Below are 21,742 nucleotides of genomic sequence, written 5' to 3' on the forward strand. Positions count from 1 at the left end.
GTAATATATTCATCCCATGTTCATAGCATTTGAGTTAGAAATTTATAATAACTCAAATGACAACAGTGTTGCCACATTGACATCATAGGTTGATAATCCTTTGTAGTGGGGAGATGTCCTATGCATACAGGATGTTTATTTAGCAACATCCCTGGCCTGGACACCCTAGATGCCGGTAGCTCCCCCTTTTTAGTTGTGACAACCAAAAAATGTCTATATACATTGCCATATTTTCTCAGACATTGAAAAATGCCCCCAGTGGGGAGGGAGAAAAGTATTTCTGGTTTGTAACCACGGAGCTAGAGTATCAGCATAATTCATAGGCATGTGGGTATTACCATGTGGTGACTAGAGAATAAGAAGAGAAAAAACTGCAAGGCATAACTCCAAAAGGAATAGTATTGAATGGTAAACTATGTTTGAATCAGTCCAGGTTACTATAATAGAACTAAAGGCCTGGTGCACAAATTCGTACACGGGTAGGGTCCCTCAGCCTGGCCAGTGATCAGGGCTAATTGGGGCCATCCCAAATAAGGGCCATCCCAGTTGGAGCTGATCAGGGCTGGCTGGCCCGGGGGAGGGACCGTGGGAGGTTGGCCGGCTGGGTGAAGGGACTGCAGGAGGTTAGCCGGCCACAGGAGGTTGGCTGTGTGAGCACACTGACCACTGGGGGCAGCTCCTGCATTGAGCGTCTTCCCCCTGGAGGTCAGTGCACAGTGATCTGGTAGCAATGGTCACTTAGGCTTTTATATATACAGATACATAAACTAGGTGGCTTATAGACAGCAGACATTTATTATTCCCAGTTTCTGCAGGATAGAAGTTCCAGATCAGGATGATTGGGTTCTGGTGAGGACTGGGTTGCTGAGTGATGACTTCTCCTTGTATCCGTATATGAGAAAAGAACAAGGGAGATATCTGGAGTCTCTTTTGTAAAAGCACTAACACCATTCATGAGAGCTTCACCTTATGAGACAATCACCTCCAAAAAGCCCTGAGGCAGAATAGAAAGAAGCTAGGAAAATTCCTGGGCAAGTGGAATGGGGAAACTGAGACAAGAAAATTAAACAAGGCCAAACAATTTGAATAACTTATAGCCAGCTGGTGAATCAAAAGACCTTATTGCCCCTAACCAAGGACAATTGAGAGCAAAAGGTTTATACTTCTCCCTAATAAAAGAATACACAGCTTAAATCACCCTGGTCAGTTAAAATAAAGAATAGAGACCTGCCCTAGCTTGTTTGGCTCAGTAGATAGAGCATCATCCTGCAGACTAAAGGTTCCTGGGTTCGATTCAGGTCAAAGGCACATACCTCAGTTGCAGGCTTGATCCCTGGCCCTGACTGAGGCTCATGTGGGAGGCAACCAATTGATGTGTCTCTCTCACATCGATGTTTCTCTCTCTGTCTCTCACCCACCTTTCCACTCTAAAAATCAGTGGAAAAATATCCTCAGGTGAGAATTAACAAGGAAAAAAAAAAGAACAGAGATCCAACTAACGCCATTTGTGCCAGCTACACCCAAGGACAGATGAAGTCAGGGGAACAAATAACAGAAAACATTAGAGCCAGACATGCCCAAGATAACAGTAAAACAGACCAAAGAATAATCCCAGAACCCCCTGTATGCTACTTTGATGCATCAGGATATTAAAAATGCATCTGGAAAACTGATAAATATTCTCCTAAAACTCTCCCCTGAAATTATTGCTAACAGAAAACACACGCACGCACACACACTAAAACATAAGACCCTCAATTCAGAGACTACTATCACTCTAGAGAATGCCCAGGCCCCTGCTAGGGCATGAACTTTTTAATTCAAAAGTATGAGACAGTTGAAGACAAAGAAATGACAAAAGAACCAAAGGTGAAGAGAGTCTGCCAGAGACGAAGAAGAAATTACATGTGTTAAGTTAGATATGACTCTTAAAAATCCTTTCTAATAGACGTGTAATTTAAAAAGTGTTATCCTATATAATAAAAGTCTAATATCCTTCTCAATTCTATGTGTTCCCACAAGACTTGAAACCGGGGGAGCAGCAGGTAGTGGCAGCTCTCCCCAGGCTTACTCCTTGATCCTATATCCAAGGCCCTCTTTTCTCTCACTTCCCAGGGAGCTAAAAGCAACCCTGCCTTGACTTACTTCTTTCCTGTGACTTTTCTAGAGAGACAAAGCAGAGTGAAAGCTAGGTTTTCTCCTGTTGCTTCCTATACTTTAAGTCCTTCCTTTGTTTCACAGTCCCCAGCTTAATATAAATGTACTCTCAAAATCAACTGGATCCATATTGAGAAATCTTCCCTACACAAAGTCAAAGAACCCACACATTATTATAGGCCAGACTGAGTCAAAACCAGTCTGGGTCTGTTCCTGTCTTATAAGAGCCCCACCTCCAAATACATTATTTTAGGAAATAGGTGTCAACATATGAATTTGCAGGGAGGAGGGAGTAAATGGGGTGAAAACATTGAAACTGTAGTACAGAGGGGAAAAATCTGAAAGGTGACTGAAAAGGCACAAATAGTCAAGTATGAGACAGTTGAAGACAAAGAAATTACAAAAGAACCAAAGGTGAAGAGAGTCTGCCAGAGACCAAGAAGAAATTACATGTGTTAAGTTAGATATGACTCTTTTAAAAAAACCTTTCTAACTGGTTTGGCTCAGTGGATAAAAAACCTTTCTAATAGACGTGTAATTTAAAAAGTGTTATCCTATATAATAAAAGTCTAATATCCTAAGTGTCCAGTCAACCAGTCGGCTGTTCAACCAATCAAAACGTAATATGCTAATTATATGCTAAAGATGCTCAACCACTTGCTATGACATGCACTGACCACCAGGGGGCAGACATTCCGACCAGTAGGTTAGCTTGCTGCCGGGGTCTGGCCAATCTGGACTGAATGAGATGGACCTGACATGCCCTAGAGCCCTCCTGTGGTCCCTCCCTGCTGGCCAACCTCCCGCTTCTCTCCCCAGCTCTGACCATGCACTGCTGGGGTCTCTTGGCCTGGCCTGCACCCTCTCGCAATCTGGAACCCCTCGGAGGATATTGGAGAGCTAGTTCCAGCCCGATCCTGCAGGCCAGGCCGAGGGACCCCACTGGTACACGATTTCATGCACTGGGCCTCTAGTACTCATATCTCTTAGTCTCTAGACATGTTGATGAGATTTCAGGTGTAGAAGTAACCACAATTGCATATAGGGATATTTTTTCCAAGAATCTCATGATGATTTTTACAGCATTGAAATGGTTAATTTATAATATTTAGATTCTATTAGTGACATTATTAAATTTTAAAATGTATTCCTTGTAAGAAGAATAATACTGGTTAATAGCATCCTCATAAATAAATGGGAGGAAGTTTTAAACAGCTTTGGTGAATATTTAAGTAGTGTAAAAATAAATGTGTTGTTGTTATAATGTTGAGTTAGTTTTTTAAAAGCAGATACATACAATCAAAGAATATAAATTACAAATATTTCAGGTATCCATCATAAGTCATAAAAGACATACCTTTGAATGTTTACATTTAATTAAGTAGAATTGATACAAATGCATCTCTCAGAAATCTAGAAATATTTCAGTACAAACATATTGTTACATTAAGGAATACTTGAATGTGACTTTTTATACTATACTAGAGGCCTGGTGAATGAAATTTGTGCATGGGGGAGGGGTCCCTCAGCCCAACCTGCACCCTCTCCAATCTAGGAGCCCCAGGACAACTTTCTTTAGGCATTTTCAAGATGTCTCTTTCATAGGATATGACATTTCTTTCTTTCTTTCTTTCTTTCTTTCTTTCTTTCTTTCTTTCTTTCTTTCTTTCTTTCTTTCTTTCTTTCTTTCTTCTTTTGTCCTTCCTTCCTTCCTTCCTTCCTTCCTTCCTTCCTTCCTTCCTTCATTCCCTCCTTCCTTTCTCTCTCTCTCTCTCTCTCTCTCTCTCTCTCTCTCTCTCTCTCTTTCTTTCTTCTTTTTTTCAATACTCACCTGAGGATATTTTTCCATTGATTTTTAGAAAGCATAGAAGAAAGAGGGAAAGACAGAGAGAAACATCAATGTGAGAGGGACACTTTGATTTGTTGCCTCCTGCATGAGCCCTGACCTGGGTCCCGGCCAGGGAGGAACTGCAACCTAGGTACATGCCCTTGACCAGAATCAAATCTGGACCCTGCGGTCTGCAGGCCAAGGGTCTATCCACTGAACCAAACAGTTAGGGCAGGATATGACATTTATTAGCCCCTCCAGGAGCAGACCTTCAGGAGTGAGGTGGAAAAACCCTAGATCACCTTCTTGGATTCTTATTATCCAGGTTACCAAGAACACAGTGAGTGGCATATGGGGAGCTTAGCCATTGAGTGGTCAGAAAAGGTTTTTCCGCTGCAGCTCATGCACAGAGGTGGGATTGTCGATGCTCCGTGGCTGGCAGGCCCTACTCTGTGTGGGCCTGCACAGTTCATGGCTAGTTTTACAGTGCAAGCAGTCCCCTCCTGCCCACCTGTGTGGGCAGCCACCTCCTGAGCTGTCATGACCATTAGGCATCCCAAACAATTTGCATATTACCTCTTCATATTACCGCCCTGAACGGGGTGCGGGCAGCCTGAAAACAGCCCTCAGGCCCTCATACAGGCTTTCCAGGCACCCCAGTGGGGATCCTCACCCTGAAGAGGGTCCGGGCAGCCTGAAAACAGCCATCAGCCCCTCATCCAGGCTGGCCAGGCACCCCTGTGGGACCCCCACCCTGAAGGGGGTGCATGCAGCCTGAAAACAGCCATCAGCCCCTCATCCAGGCTGGCCAGGCACCCAAGTGGGACCCCCACCCTGATCCGGGACACCCTTCAGGGCAAACCATAGTGCAAAATTATGCATATTCTGCCAATGAAATATGTTACTATCTCATGTGAAAATGTGTCTGGGAGAACCAAGATGGCGGCATAGGTTAACGCTGGAGTTTGCTGCCTCGAACAACCACTTCAAAAATACAACTAAAAGACAGAACGGATAACATCCAGAACCACAGGAAAGCTGGCTGAGTGGAAGTTCTACAACTAGGAGGAAAGAGAATAACATACTCAGAGGAGGCGCAGTGCGGAAAATACAAAGGTGCGGAGGTGCGCAAAGCGGGCTGGTGGCTAAGGGCGCGGTTGTCTTTTCCAATTGGGGGGGAGTCTCAGATTCTGAGCTCCAGATCTGGGCGAGTCTCTAGGGACCCAGACTCAAATGGGAGAATCGGGACTGTCTAGCTTCGGTCGGAACTCGAAGGCAGCTTTCTCTCTGAGGTTTGCAGCAGTTGCTGGGACTCTGAGGGGCAGAGCCTCTGGGGACCAGACTGAGAGCAGCCATAACTGCTCGCTCCGCCCACCCTGTAGATCCCCTGGGACTCGCCCCGCCCAAGCCCTGCACAGAGCCATTTGCCGGATAGCCTCAGGTAAAGGCTAGATTAGCACCTCCCTAGAGGACAGAAGTTCTCTCACTGCAGACACAGCTGATTCTCACAGCCACTTGGCCTGGAGCTCAAATCCCTCTAGTATTACCTACAACAATCAAGGCTTAACTACAATAAGACTGCACACAAAGACCACTAGGGGGTGCACCAAGAAAGAATAAAAAAATGCGGAGACAAAGAAACAGGAAGCAAATGTCAGAAATGGAAGATATAGACCTCAAAACCACACTTTTAAGGTCTTTCAATAATTTTCTAAAAACTGCCGATAAATGTAGTGAGATCCTCAAGAAATCTAATGAGACCCTCGATGTTGTGATAAAGAACAAACTAGAAATTAAGCATACACTGACTGAAATAAAGAATATTATACAGACTCCCAACAGCAGACTAGAGGAGCGCAAGAATCAAGTCAAAGATTTGAAATGCGAAGAAGCAAAAAACACCCAACCGGAAAAACAAAATGAAAAAAGAATCCGAAAATACGAAGATAGTGTAAGGAGCCTCTGGGACAGCTTCAAGCGTACCAACATCAGAATTATAGGGGTGCCAGAAGATGAGAGACAGCAAGACATTGAAAACCTATTTGAAGAAATAATGACAGAAAACTTCCCCTATCTGGTGAAAGAAATAGACTTACAGGTCCAAGAAGTGCAGAGAACCCCAAACAAAAGGAATCCAAAGAGGACCACACCAAGACACATCATAATTAAAATGCCAAGAGCAAAAGACAAAGAGAGAATCTTAAAAGCAGCAAGAGAAAGAAACTCAGTTACCTACAACGGAATACCCATACGACTGTCAGCAGATTTCTCAACAGAAACTTTGCAGGCCAGACGGGAGTGGCAAGAAATATTCAAAGTGACGAATACCAAGAACCTACAACCAAGATTACTTTATCCAGCAAAGCTACCATTCAGAATTGAAGGTCAGATAAAGAGCTTCACAGATAAGGAAAAGCTAAAGGAGTTCATCACCACCAAACCAGGATTATATGAAATGCTGAAAGGTATCCTTTAAGAAGAGGAAGAAGAAGAGAAAGGTAAAGATAGAAATTATGAACAACAAATATGCATTTATCAACAAGTGAATAAATAATCTGATGAACAGAATAAACTGGTGATTATAATAGAATCAGGGACATAGAAAGGGAATGGACTGACTATTCTTAGGGGGGAAAGGGGTGTGGGAGATGCGGGAAGAGACTAGACAAAACTCGTGCACCTATGGATGAGGACAGTGGGTGGGGAGTGATGGCGGAGGGTGGAGCAGGAACTGGGAGGAGGGGAGTTATGGGGGGAAAAAAGAGGAACAAATGTAATAATCTGAACAATAAAGATTTAATTATAAATAAAGAAAAATAAATAAAATGTGTCTGTTTATACTTGTGGTAAATAATCTGTCATTTTAATTATACTTTACTTTGGAAGGGAAAAAGCTATACCTTTAGTGTAGTTTATAAGTATTTTGTAACATTAAATAATCTCTCAGCATAATTTAAATACTGTGCAGAATAAAGTCATAGTATATAATTTAGCTTCTGGACTAAAATAGATTTATATTTATTGGACATCTAATGGCCCTTAACACCAAATGAGAAGTTTACTTTCTTATATCCAGCTTTCCTGTCCTGACAAAATACAGATAACTTTTTCTTAATAACTGGGGGAAGTGGGGGATTGTATTGATATAGGAAATATAGATATAAGAAATTCAAATAATGGAAAAGCCCAAAGAAGCTGAGATTGGGAAACTAATTAGACTGGATGAGTATAATAAATTGGGGCAAGTAAGGAATTACCTATGGCGGGTACTTAGCTCCTAGAGAAAATGAAATGGAGAATATGAGTGCCAATGTATAAGAATCACTATTTCACTCTACATGCAAGTACTTGGGTGTATGAAAATGATTATAGAAATGGATTTTATGTTCTTTTTAAATTTTTATTCTGGTTATGGAGGAGTTTTACATGTTAATTAACCATTTTAAGCTTTTTCTCTTCAGATTCTTTGCCTTTTCCTTAGGAAATATTGGTATTTTTATTACCTTCTTTGAAAATAGGTAATTTAAGAATTCAGTTGAGGAAAAAATGGAGATTTCAAATGAGAATAATCTACATAAGCAAAAAATAGCATACAAAATGGGCATCGTGTACTTATTGGATACTGATGGCATTGGTCTGATGTAGGACGTTAACAGGTATATTCAAACATTTCTCTCAGAAACTTCAAATTATTGAGTTTCTTTTCAGAAAAAGAATGGCTACATGGCACAAAACTATAAAACTAAACTTACTAGTTAAAAAAAATATAGTTCACAATGAAACAATTCAAATATCTAACCATTTTCCCAAAGATATGTGCAGATAATTTTTACAGAGAATTCATCATAAGAATAGGAAAATAACTAAAAATTTACATTAGAGAATAAATAAAAAGACTTTATGTAATTACTTCCATAATCTATTCATATTAAAAATTATGAACATGGGAATTCATAGTAAATTCATAGGAAAGTTCAATATGAATAATATTGCTTAAGTTTGCAAGTTTATACAAGCTATACATAAAAAGTGAATCATGTTTTACAAAGATATTTCATAGCAATGAAATGTTAATTGTATGGAGGTATAGTTGTTTTGTTGTGGGTAGCTGGGGTTCAGTCATTTGCCATTTATTTATTTCACAAATAAGTTGACTAAATAGATGTTTTGTTTTGTTTTTAAACAAACAAACAAAATGAGTGTCCATTGACAGAGAAGGAAATTATTGGATGGGAAAGGTAATATTTGGTTAATTTTTCCAGATGAACCGGTTGATATTAGAGCTATAAAATATTTTAGAATACAAAAAGTGATCTGAGAAAGATAGTCTGGTGGTAAGCACAGTGGTTTGAAAAAGAGGAAATTATAGACTGAGAATTTTATTAAAGACATAACTACTGCTACAATTCAAGGTAAAGATTATTAAGGTCTAGAATAATGTGGTAAACTTATAACTGCCACCTAAACATACATCCTCAACCTAGTTTCTGGAACCCATAAATGTTACCTCATATAACAAACAAACAAACAAGAGTTAAAATTTTTAAAGATACTAATAAAAATTTGCAAATGGTTAAGGATCTTCATATATGGAGATTATCCTGAATCTATCTGAGTGGACCTGAAAGGCAATAAAAAATGTCGTTATAAGAGAGAGGTAGGAGGAAATTTCACAGTAAGAAGAGAAGAGGCAATGTAATCATAGAGGCAGAGAATGGAGAGGCGTTTACAAACCAAGAAGTTCCATTAACCTATAGTATCCAGAAGAAGCAAGGAATAATTCTCCCCTAGCATCTCTAAAGAGACCATAGTCTGGTGACATCTTGATTATGGCACAGTAAAACTTATTTTGGTATTATGGTGTCCAGACTGTGAGAATAAGTGTCTAATGTGTAAGCTACTGTGTGTGTTAATTTCTTAAAGTCATCTTAACAACCTAATACCAAAGTGGTGTTATTTAATTGCATACTCAGAAACAATGTTCGCAATCTCTATGGCAATTTTGGCATTAAGGTAATATTTAAGCATTTAAGAGCAGACACCTTGAAATATATCAGATATTTTCAATTCCAACACAACCTATCTTTGCAACTGAGGCAGGTTAGTTTCCTCTCTTGTACAATGGAGATACTAATCCATAGCTCATAAAATTATCATTTAAAAGTAAATAAAGCCTGGCTGGTGTGGGTCAGTGGTTGAGGATTGATCTATGAACCAGAAAGTCATGGTTCGATTCCCAGTCAGGACATATGCCTGGGTTGTGGCAAGATGCCCAGTGTGGGGCACGCAGTAGGCAGCCGATCAATGATTCCATCTCAATCATTGATGTTTTGTATCTCTCTAGCCCTTTCTCTTACTTCCTGAAATCAATAAATATATATGTATATATTTTAAGGTAAACAAGAAAGCATATGTGAAATACTTTGTAGAGTATACATGTACCCTAGAGTGTAATATAAGTATTATATTGTTTTATATCTTTTCTCACTTCTACACTCTTAACTTCACTAAACAAAAAAGCCATATTGATCACTTTATTCCATGTACTTATCACATAGCTGATGCTCAATACATTCATTTTGGAGTAGATAGGTGAATAGTAGTATGGGTAAATAGGAAAGATGAATAATCATTTTCCCCACAATTTGGTTACTAACTAATATAAGTTGCAAGACAAATACATTTTTTCCCATTTTGTTTAACACCAAAATGTCATTTAAAATTGCATTTAGAAACAAAAACAAAACAACAACAGTAACAACGAAAACTAAATGACTACTTAGAATTACCCATAAGGAAAATTAAAACTGAGTACTTCTAATTCAATTGGTTTATTAAATGGTGAAAATCTAAGGTGAGGGGTAGAACACTACCCAATTAGAGGGCCTGATACCAAATTTAAATAAAACAATCTTGGTCATTTAAGAAATATAGAAATATTTATGAAAATATAAACAAAAACCATTTTGCCTTTAGGTGGCACTTCAAATGATATCTTGCTGTATTTATAATGATTAGATTTGTTTCTGGAAAATTACCAGATGCTCATAACATTAAGGTCAATTCAATGTTTATTCTGTGTTGAGGAGGCCATGCATCAATTCCAATTTTATACATTCTTTCCTTAAGCTTTCCCTTGCACTTGATAAATTTTCTATCTACTGTTAGATTACTAATTAGTAAATGTTTTGCCAACAGTGTACATAGCACGTCTTCACACAGTTGAGATATCTGGGTGGCTCTCTGAAGCACATTCCCAACATATACTGCAGCACACAGGCTTCAAATGTGCAACACTCTCTGTTATTATGTACTTCCTGTTGAGGTTATTGTGTTTTAGATTTACAGATGAAGTTATGAAGCACTGCCTTTATTTTTTCTACCACCCATCTACATAGTACTGTGCTATAAGTGTTATTTTATAATCTGGTTGAAAGTGTTTTAAGATCAAATACAGCAATTACGGGCTGTGTTATAAGCAAAAACCAATATGTATCACAAACAAAAATGAAGGGAATGAAGGCGACAACACTATTATATTTCAAAAAATTCAGACAGTTATTTGATAACTCCCTTCATCATCACCATATTTCTTTGCTTTATTTCCATACCCAATTTTTCATATGCACTGTGATGTGTATCTCCTGCTTTGACGGGGCAAACATAGATAGAAATGAATATCTAAAATAGTCATCCTTTTAATAGTCATATTAGGTTATATTCAAATATTACACATTAGAATTATTTATAGTTAGATTATCCTTCCAAAGAAGGTCGATTATATGCTGTCTTACAATATATGTAAGTTTACATAAAAAATTACAGTCCCTATAGAAATATTTTTGTAAATTATGATTCACATAAAAGCTACAATCAACAGTGTCCATAATAAGAACTCATTGTAGCTTTACTGGAAGCTATTCAATTCTTGTGAGATGAAAATTCAGCCAGGAATTATCAGAAGAAAATAGTTCCAGAACTAGATTGCTAATTATGAACTGCTTAATTCATAAAGCATGTATTGCATTAGAATCTTTGTGGCAAATTCCTACTAGGGAAATTGTATACTAAACTACTTCTTTCAGCCAGTCAAAATGAGAACTTTTAACACTAAAGTAAATTTCTTTATGTGGCTTCAACCTCGTTTTTTAAATCTGCTTGAGTCATTTGTTTAAACTAAAATAAAGTCCTTTGAAAAGAATGTTGTCACAAGATCAATATCTTTGGAACTACTGTTTGGCTGTGATTGAGCATTTTCAGAGAATCAGAGCCCATTATCTGGTGATAGGATGTCAGATCCACAGACAATTACTTTCAGGTTTAAGGAACTTTCACAATAATTTCTGCTGTTGTTGTTCAGTAAAGATTACATTATTACTTTTGACATGTGAAACAATATATCTTCATTGGATTATTTATAGAAATATGTATCTTCAATTAATTTTCATGCTCAATTTTATAAAATCCCCTGCATTGAAGTCTTTACGAGTTATATAATATGAGAATCATCAATATTATCAATATAAAATGTTTATTGAGCACCAATCACATGAAGAATTCATAATATAGATTAGAGAAAAACAGTTTGTAATACTAAAGTCTCTGGTATCACTACCTTATTCTAAGGGAATACATCTCATGTAAATTTTCACTGAACATTATTATCATCCAGTCTACTTTCTGACTCAGTTTTGTGTCACTCTGATTCTCCTTGAAAATGCTCATTAGAGTGTCAATGTTATGTCTGGATATCTCTATTTCCATAATGTGTATTTAGCCTAAAATCCTAAACCTAACTGTTCTTGGACTGAAACAGCATTTTTATGGGTTTGGTGATACTCAGCCTCTTCAATCTCTTTTTTCTCTGCTTCAGGATATTCACTAATTTTCTTGGTCATGTCCTTTTAGATCCTGGTCTATCTTTTCACTATGATCTCTTTCCCTCTGAATCACCTAGAATTATTTCCACTCCATTATATAAACAGAAATCCCATTCTCATTCTCTTCATAGAAAAGTCACTTCCCTTCCTTGCTTACTGTGCTCTCTCCCATCGATTTTCTTTAGACATGTCCAAGAGAAGCTGCTCTTTTTCCCATTTTCTATGTAATAAAGGGCCAAGAGATAGAATCAGATCGCTATTATTTGCATACCACTACCTCTCAATCACATAGAATAAACTCTAGGCCTTTGGGAATTTATGCAGTCTTATCCCATCCCTTTCACTATGTGTTGTCCTTGACATCTTTTAACTCCCGAGGTCATTTCTTTTACATTCTTTGAGAAGATAGGCAAAAAGGATTTAAGTTTTATTTCTTATCGCTAAGTATATGTAACCAAAGATCATTTTAAAATCCAATATACTAATTAAGTGTAAAGGCAGAAGTTCCTGGGCTTCATAAAATATAGTTCTTTTCACTTATACTCTGTAGCACTGATCACACCCTACACTGTTTCAACTCAAACAACTATCGAACTTTGAAAATACTAACATCTATTAGCTAAACATTTAATATAATTTCTTGTCTTTTAATGGTTTTCTTTCTTCACAATCTGGAAACAACTGTTCTTTAACCTTCTCAAAGCCTCCATTTTCTTACTCATATATGCCAGTAAGTATCCACACACTTCTTATGCTTATAAAGGGTCTAAATATCATGGCCCTAATATGCAAACACATACATTAAGTTTTACATAAAAGAATGGGAGAAACAAAATCAAGGAAGACAGAGATTTATAACATGTGATGTTAATGTGATTATGAGCAGATTGGGAGAGACTATTTTGTTGAGAAGTAAATGATAAAGTTGAGGGTGGCGGCAGCGGCGACGGCGGAATATTACATGACACTACACCATGAGTGACAGTAAATGTGATAGTCAGTTTTACAGTGTGCAAGTGGCAGACTCAACTTTCACCGTCCTAAACCGTTACCAGCAGTTGAAACCAATTGTCTCGGGAGCCCAAGGAATTGTTTGCGCGGCTTTTGATACAGTTCTTGGGATAAATGTTGCAGTCAAGAAACTAAGCCGGCCTTTTCAAAATCAAACCCACGCCAAGAGAGCTTATCGTGAACTCGTGCTCCTGAAGTGTGTCAATCATAAAGATATAATTAGTTTGTTAAATGTGTTTACACCACATAAAACTCTAGTAGAATTTCAAGATGTGTATTTAGTTATGGAATTAATGGATGCTAACTTATGTCAGGTTATTCATATGGAGTTGGACCATGAGAGAATGTCCTATCTTCTTTACCAGATGCTCTGTGGTATTAAACACTTTCATTCAGCTGGTATCATTCATCGAGATTTGAAACCTAGCAACATCGTAGTAAAGTCAGACTGCAACTTAAGATCCTGGACTTTGGCCTAGCCCTGACAGCATGCACCAACTTCATGATGACCCCCTACTCGGTGACACAGTATTACCGGGCGCCGGAAGTCATCCTGGGTATGGGCTATAAGGAGAACGTTGATATCTGGTCAGTGGGTTGCATCATGGGCGAGCTGGTGAAAGGTTGTGTGATATTCCAAGGCACTGACCATATTGATCAGTGGAATAAAGTTACTGAGCAGCTAGGAACACCGTCTGCAGATTTCATGAAGAAACTTCAGCCAACTGTGAGGAATTATGTAGAAAACAGACCAAAGTATCCTGGAATCAGATTTGAAGAACTCTTTCCTGAGGGATATTTCCATCAGAATCGGAACGAGACAAAATTAAAACAAGTCAAGCCAGAGATCTGTTATCAAAAATGTTAGTGATAGACCCTGACAAGCGAATCTCTGTGGAGGAGGCTTTGCATCACCCTTACACTACTGTGTGGTATGACCCTGCTGAAGCAGAAGCGCCACCACCTCAAAATTACGATGCCCAGTTGGAAGAAAGAGAAAGTGCGGGAGAACCAAGATGGCGGCGATATAGGCAGACACGTCCCAGGTCGTGTCCCGGAGCAAATGGAATGAACAGCTGAAACTAGTAACACCCACACCGAATTGGCGAAATTGCTCAGCTGGTGAGAGGGTTTGCAGCCGGGAAGAGCAGAACTCCCCTGGAAAGGTAAAAAAAACCAGGGATTTGGGCAGGAAAGTTTGCCAGACCTCTGAGCCCAGAGAGTCGGAGGGAGACCGCTTGGCAGACAGCCACGTCCCCTGGGACAGGCACAGCCCCTGACGGGGGAAAGGAGAACCACGGGATTCCTGGCGCCGCCAGGGAAATTGAGAGCTGGGTTCTGTGACCGCAGAGGACTGAGCCTAAAGGGGGCAGCCTGAAGAGCTGACCTGACCATACAGTCCCGGTAAGAGAAGAAGCTTACAGAAACCAAGCCTTCCCCGTTTCCGTGGCCGGTGTTTGTTTGTCTGTTTTCACTGAATCCTGTTCATGGGACATTTCGGATACAGACACTCACCTGTGCTGAAGAGAGGGAGAGTGTGCGGAGGTGTGGAATCTGGGGAGAGACTGGGGAGAGAGGGGGAGCCGGGAGAGGTGGCAGCGAATTGAGTGCTGAGACACCCCTGAACCCAAGACTGGGGCAGCCATTCTTTCCAGAAAGTGAGGCTCCTCCCCCCGGCCCCCAGGCAAGGAGCACAGCCACACCCAGATTCCACCCTGTACGAGATCAAGGATTAAAATAACCTTATCAGTCCCTGGGAGTTAACAGGGTCTGGCCTATAGAGGGATTTTCAATCCCAGCAACAACATAGCGCCGGTAACTAACTATTATGCAGTCAGCTCTGGGCAGTGAACTTCCACTGGAAAGAGAGGCCCTATAGCCCCAGAGGCCAACCCCAGAACACTGCCACCCAGAGGCTGACCCACAAACTGACTCTTTGCTAAACACAAAATAAGGCAGTCTGGGAAATAAATGCGACCTGCTTTAAAATAAGGACTGTGGTTCACAACACAGAGGAACAGTATATCGCAGGGAAACTCAACACTCTCCTGAATACCTGGAAGGTCTAAGGCGAGCCACACTGAAGAATAGAAGAACCGAAGGACCTTCACTACTGCATTTTTTTTTCTTTTTTCACTTTTTAACTAAGAAATCAATTTTTATTTTATTTTTTTCTGTTCTTTTTTTTTTTTCTTTTTCCATCACCTGATTTTACCCTTTTAATTACTACCTTCTTATTTTTTAACCAGTATTATTACTGCTACCATTTTACCATTTTTTAAAGTGCCATTTTATTTTCTCTTTATTTTATTTTGGGATTAGTGTTCTCCATTCTATTTTCATTGTTATATTATTGGTTGTTTCTAGTTTGCATTCATATCCAGGGAGCTGTTGCTGGAATTTGTTGGGATTAATGGCTGTTCTATAGGAGTATTCTCCTCATATAAAAAGTCTCTTCCCCTCTTCCACTTCATTCTCTCTTTTCGCTCTTTTTTTTTTTTCTTTTCTTTTCTCGCTTTTATTTTCCCCCCTCCTTTTTCCCGATTTCATTTTTGCACTCCTTTTTTTGGTCCCTACTTTTCTTTTCTTTTTTTTCTTTTATCTTTTTCTCTTCCTTCTTCCTTATCCCCTAATTCTCTTAATTCAGGTGGTCACCTTTATTTGGAGTAATTAATATCGTGAATATATTTGTGTATAGTGCCTGGTACGTGGTGCCTTGTTGTGTTGTATTTTGTGCCTTTAAATCAATGCAGCAGATCCAAGCAACAGCAACCTCCTGAGCACCACATCCTCTGCTGAGGAACAGCAGCTGTACGTGAAACCGCGCCCCACCAGCCAGAAGAGCCACCACAGCTGTGAACAGCACCCACCAGAGGAGCTGCTGCCAACTGAAGAGCAGCAGCTACCGCAACCGCCCGAAGAGCAACCACAGACCAAGGAGTCACTGCCACCCAGGGAGCAACCACTGAACGACTCAACATCTAGATATGTCAGTGAGATCAAACATGGGTAGACAAAGAAACCCCCAAAGGAAAGAGAAGGAGGACTCTCCAGAAAAGCAGCTAAGTAATACAGAGGCATGCAACATGACAGATAAAGAATTCAGAATAGGGTCCTAGAGTGCATAAACCGGATGGAGGAAAAAATCGACAACCTCTTCAAGAAGCAAGAAGAAACAGATGAAAAAATTGATAACATATGGAAGAAGCTAGAAGAAACAGATGAAAAAATCGATAACATATGGAAGAAGCTAGAAGAAACAGATGAAAAAATCAACAACCTAAGTAAGACCCAAGAAGAAATGAAGAGTGATATAGCTGCAATGAAAAACTCCATTGAAAGTATCAACAGTAGACTAGGAGAAGCGGAGGACCGAATTAGTGAATTAGAAGGCAAGGAAGCAAAACACACCCAAAATGTACTGCAATTGGAGAAAAAAATTAAAAGACAGGAGGAGAGCCTAAGGGAGTTTTGGGACAACATGAAATGAAACAACATACGAATAATAGGATTACCAGAACAACAGAAGGATAAACAAGGATTAGAAAACCTACTTGAAGAAATAATATCAGAAAACTTTCCTGAGGTGGGGAAGAAAAAAGTCACACAAGCCCAGAGAGTCCCAAACAAGGTGAACCCGAAAAGACCCACACCAAGACACATCAAAACCACCATGGCAAATGTTCAGGACAAAGAGAGAATCTTACAGGCTGCAAGAGAGAGATGGAAAGTTACATACAAGGGATCTCCCATTAGACTGTCAAATGATTTCTCAACAGAAACACATCAGGCCAGAAAAGAATGGACTGAAATTTACAAAGTGATGCAAAGCAAAGTACTGAATCCAAGAATACTCTATCCAGCAAGGCTATCATTCAAACTTGAAGGGGAAATAAGAAGCTTCATAGACAAAAAAAGGCTAAGGGAGTTTGGCACCACCAAGCCAGCAATGCAAGGAATGCTAAAGGGACTGGTATAAAAAGAAGAAATAAAAAGCTCAGAAAGAAAACAGCCACACACACACAAAAAAAGAAATGGCTACAAACAAGTACCTTTCAACAATAACTTTAAACATAAACGGACTAAATGCTCCAACCAAAAGACATCGAGTGGCTGAATGGATAAAAAAACATGACCCATACATCTGCTGTCTACAAGAAACCCACCTCATTAGAAGGGACTCACACAGACTGAAAGTGAAAGGATGGAAAAATATCTTTCAGGCAAATGGAAAGGAAAAGAAAGCTGGGGTAGCAATACTTATATCGGACAAAATAGACCTCAAAGTGAAGGCCTTAACAAGAGATAAGGAAGGCCACTTCATAATACTAAAGGGATCAATACAACAAGAAGATATAACCCTGGTAAACATATATGCACCCAATGTAGGAGCACCCAAATTCATAAAAAAAAACTCCTGGAAGATATCAAAGGAGAGATCGACAACAATACAATCATAGTAGGGGACTTTAATACACCATTGACAGCACTGGATAAGTCCTATAGACAAACAATCAGCAAAGATACAGCAATCCTAAATGACTCACTAGATCAGATGGACTTAATAGACATCTTCAGAACACTTCACCCCAAAGCCAGGGAATATACGTTCTTCTCAGGTGCTCATGGGACATATTCAAAAATAGACCACATATTGGGTCACAAGCAAAGTATCCCCAAATTCAAGAAGATTGAAATCATAAAAAGCATCTTCGCAGACCACGATGGCATAATACTAGAAATAAACTACAATAAAAACAACCCAAAATACTCAAACACCTGGAAGCTGAATAGCATGTTATTAAATATTGATTGGGTTACCAATGAGATCAAAGAAGAAATTAAAAACATCCTGGAAACTAATGACAATGAAAATACAACAATCCAAAACCTATGGGACACAATGAAAGCAGTCCTGAGAGGGAAGTTTATAGCTCTACAGGCCTATCTCAAAAAACAAGAAAAAATGGTAGTAAATCATCTAACTCTACAACTCAAAGAATTAGAAAGAGAGTAACAAGAAAACCCCAGAGTGAGCAGAAGGAAGGAGATAATAAAGATTAGAGCAGAAATAAATGACATAGAGACCAAAAAAACAATACAGAAAATCAATGAAACCAAGAGCTGGTTCTTTGAAAGGATAAACAAGATTGACAAACCTCTAGCCAGACTCACCAAGAAGCAGAGAGAGAGGACCCAAATAAAAAAAATCAGAAACGATAGAGGCGAAATAACAACAGACCCCACAGAAATACAAATGATTGTTAAAAAATACTATGGACAGCTCTACTCCAACAAACTAGACAACATGGAGGAAATGGACAAATTCCTAGAAAAATACAACATTCCAAAACTCAATCAGGAAGAATCTAAAAATCTCAACAGGCCAATAACTATGGAAGAAATTGAAGCAGTCATCAAAAAGCTTCCATCAAACAAAAGCCCAGGACCAGACGGCTTCACAGGGGAGTTTTACCAAACATTCAAGGAAGAACTAAAACCTATCCTCCTCAGACTACTACAAAAAATTCAAGAGGAAGGAACACTTCCAAGCTCATTCTATGAAGCCAGCATCACCCTAATACCAAAACCAGGTAAAGACAACACAATGAAAGAGAATTACAGGCCAATATCCCTCATGAACATAGATGCCAAAATCCTCAACAAAATCTTAGCAAATCGGATCCAGCAGTACATCAGAAAGATCATACACCATGACCAAGTAGGATTTATCCCAGGGATGCAAGGATGGTACAATATCCGCAAATCAATAAACGTGATACATCACATAAACAAATTGAAAGAAAAAAACCACATGGTCATATCAATTGATGCAGAAAAAGCATTTGACAAAATTCAACACCCATTTTTGATAAAAACTCTCAGCAAGGTGGGAGTAGAAGGATCATACCTCAACATAATAAAAGCCATATATGACAGGCCCACAGCCAACATCATACTCAATGGACAAAAACTAACACCATTTCCCCTAAGAACAGGAACAAGACAGGGATGCCCCCTCTCACCACTCCTGTTCAACATAGTACTGGAAGTGTTAGCCATTGCAATTCGGCAAGAAGAAGAAATAAAAGGCATCTAAATTGGAAAAGAGGAAGTAAAACTGTCCTTATTTGCAGACAACATGATATTATACATACAAAACCCTAGAGATTCCATCAAAAAGCTACTAGACTTAATACATGAATTTGGCAATGTAGCAGGATACAAAATTAACCCCAAGAAATCTGAGGCATTTCTATACACCAATAGTGAACTTTCAGAAAGAGAGATTATAAAAACAATCCCGTTTACCATTGCACCAAAAAAATTAAGCTACCTAGGAATAAACTTAACTAAAGAGGTAAAAGACCTCTACTCAGAAAACTACAGGACGTTGAAAAAAAATATAGAGGAAGACATAAACAGATGGAAGAACATACCGTGTTCATGGATTGGTAGAATCAACATCATTAAAATGTCCATACTACCCAAAGCAATCTATAAATTCAACGCACTTCCCATTAAAATACCAATGGCATACTTCAGAGATCTAGAACGAACTCTCCAAAAATTAATCTGGAATAAAAAAAGACCCCGAATAGCTGCAGCAATCCTGTAAAAGAACAAAGTAGGTGGGATCTCAATACCAGATATCAAGTTGTATTACAAAGCCACTGTTCTCAAAACTGCCTGGTACTGGCACAAGAATAGGCATATAGATCAATGGAATAGAATAGAGACCCCAGAAATTGGCCCGAACCAATATGCTCAATTAATATTTGACAAAGGAGGCAAGAACATACAATGGAGCCAAGATAGTCTCTTCAATAAATGGTGTTGGGAAAATTGGACAGATATATGCAAGAAAATGAAACTAGATCACCAACTTACACCATACACAAAAATAAACTCAAAATGGATAAAGGACTTAAATGTACGACGGGAAACCATAAAAATTCTATAAGAAGCCAAAGGCAAAAAAATCTCAGACATATGCCGAAGCAATTTCTTCACTGATACAGCTCCTAGGGCACTTGAAACTAAAGAAAAAATGAACAAATGGGACTACATCAAAATAAAAAGCTTCTGCACAGCAAAAGAAACCATCAACAAAACAATGAGAAAACCCACTGTGTGGGAAAACATATTTGCCAATGACATATCTGATAAGGGCCTAATCTCCAAAATTTATAGGGAACTCATACAACTTAACAAAAGAAAGATAAACAATCCAATCAAAAAATGGGCAAAGGACCTAAATAGACACCTTTCAAAAGAGGACATCCAGAAAGCCAAGAGACATATGAAAACATGCTCAAAGTCACTAATCATCCGAGAGATGCAAATCAAAACAGCAATGAGGTACCATCTTACACCTGTCAGACTGGCTATCATCAACAAATCAACAAACGACAAGTGCTGGAGAGGATGTGGAGAAAAAGGAACACTTGTGCACTGCTGGTGGGAATGCAGACTGGTGCAGCCACTATGGAAGACAGTATGGAGTTTCCTTAAAAAACTGAAAATGGAACTCCCATTTGACCCTGTGATCCCACTTCTAGGAATATATCCCAAGAAACCAGAAGCACCAATCAGAAAGGATATATGCACCCCTATGTTCATAGCAGCACAATTCACCATAGCTAAGATCTGGAAACAGCCTAAGTGCCCATCAGTAGATGTATGGATTAGAAAACTGTGGTACATCTACACGATGGAATACTATGCTGCTGTAAAAAGGAAGGAACTCTTACCATTTGCAACGTCATGGATGGAACTGGAGAGCATTATGCTAAGTGAAATAAGCCAGTCAATAAAGGAAAAATACCACATGATCTCACTCATTCATGGACAATAGAGACCATTATAAACTTTTGAACAATAATAGATACAGAGGCAGAGCTGCCTCAAACAGATTGTCAAACTGCAGCGGGAAGGCCGGGGAGGGTTGGGGGACAGGAGGTAGGGGGGTAAGAGATCAACTAAAGGACTTGTATGCATGCATATAAGCATAACCAATGGACATAAGACACTGGGTGATAGGGGAGGCTAGGGGACTGTCTAGGGCGGGGGGATAAAATGGATACATATGTAATACCCTTTGTAATACTTTAAGCAATAAAAAAAAAAAAAGAGAAAGTGCGATTGAAGAATGGAAAGAGCTAATTTACAAAGAAGCCATGGACTTGGAAGAAAGAAGTAAGAACAGTACTGTCAAAGATCAGCCTTCAGATGCAGCGGTAAGTAGCAATGCCACTCCTTCTCAGTCATCATCTATCAATGACATTTCACCCATGTCCACTGAGCAGACGCTGGCCTCAGACACTACAGCAGCCTCGATGCCTCTACGGGACCCCTTGAAGGTTGTCGATGATGAGTTCGAAATAGCAAGCTTGTTGTCAGTGAGGAACTCTCACTTCCATGGGCCTGAAATGCCCAGGAATTGTTGGAACCAAATAGAAAAAGTCCATGTTCTGCATGTAAGAAACATGATGTCTTGCCCCTGCTCAGTCCTGATAGCATTGCCTGCCTAGATTATAGTGAAGCAGGTTATGTCTGAAGAACAAAGTGCAAGCCACACTTTTAGAGATTTTGTTCAAGGTCATTTCAGGTGACCAATTAGAATGAATTAATTTGTTTCTTTAATTGTATGGTAATGGTAGTGACAATTTCTCATCCTCAATGACTGTTGGGGCTTATATGCATGTGACCACAGTGCTTGCTCCAACTTGCCATCTAGAACTTTGGAAATCAATATTTAAATGCCAAATAGTCGTCCAGGTAGTGCTGTTTCTAGAATTACCTCTTAATCTTGAGTACTTTGGTGTCTGTCCAGAAAAAAATAGATTTATACATATTAATTGGC

The 21,742-nt window shown here is 39.2% G+C and overlaps 1 pseudogene; it reads left to right on the plus strand.

The window, feature by feature from the left end:
* The first annotated feature begins 12,822 nt into the window (after nt 1–12,822).
* On the plus strand, nt 12,823–21,378 carry LOC132228418 (mitogen-activated protein kinase 9-like; annotated as a pseudogene).
* Nucleotides 21,379–21,742: the final 364 nt, after the last annotated feature.

This window comes from Myotis daubentonii, chromosome 2 (genome assembly GCF_963259705.1).
Source record: "Myotis daubentonii chromosome 2, mMyoDau2.1, whole genome shotgun sequence".
Lineage (NCBI taxonomy): Eukaryota > Metazoa > Chordata > Mammalia > Chiroptera > Vespertilionidae > Myotis > Myotis daubentonii.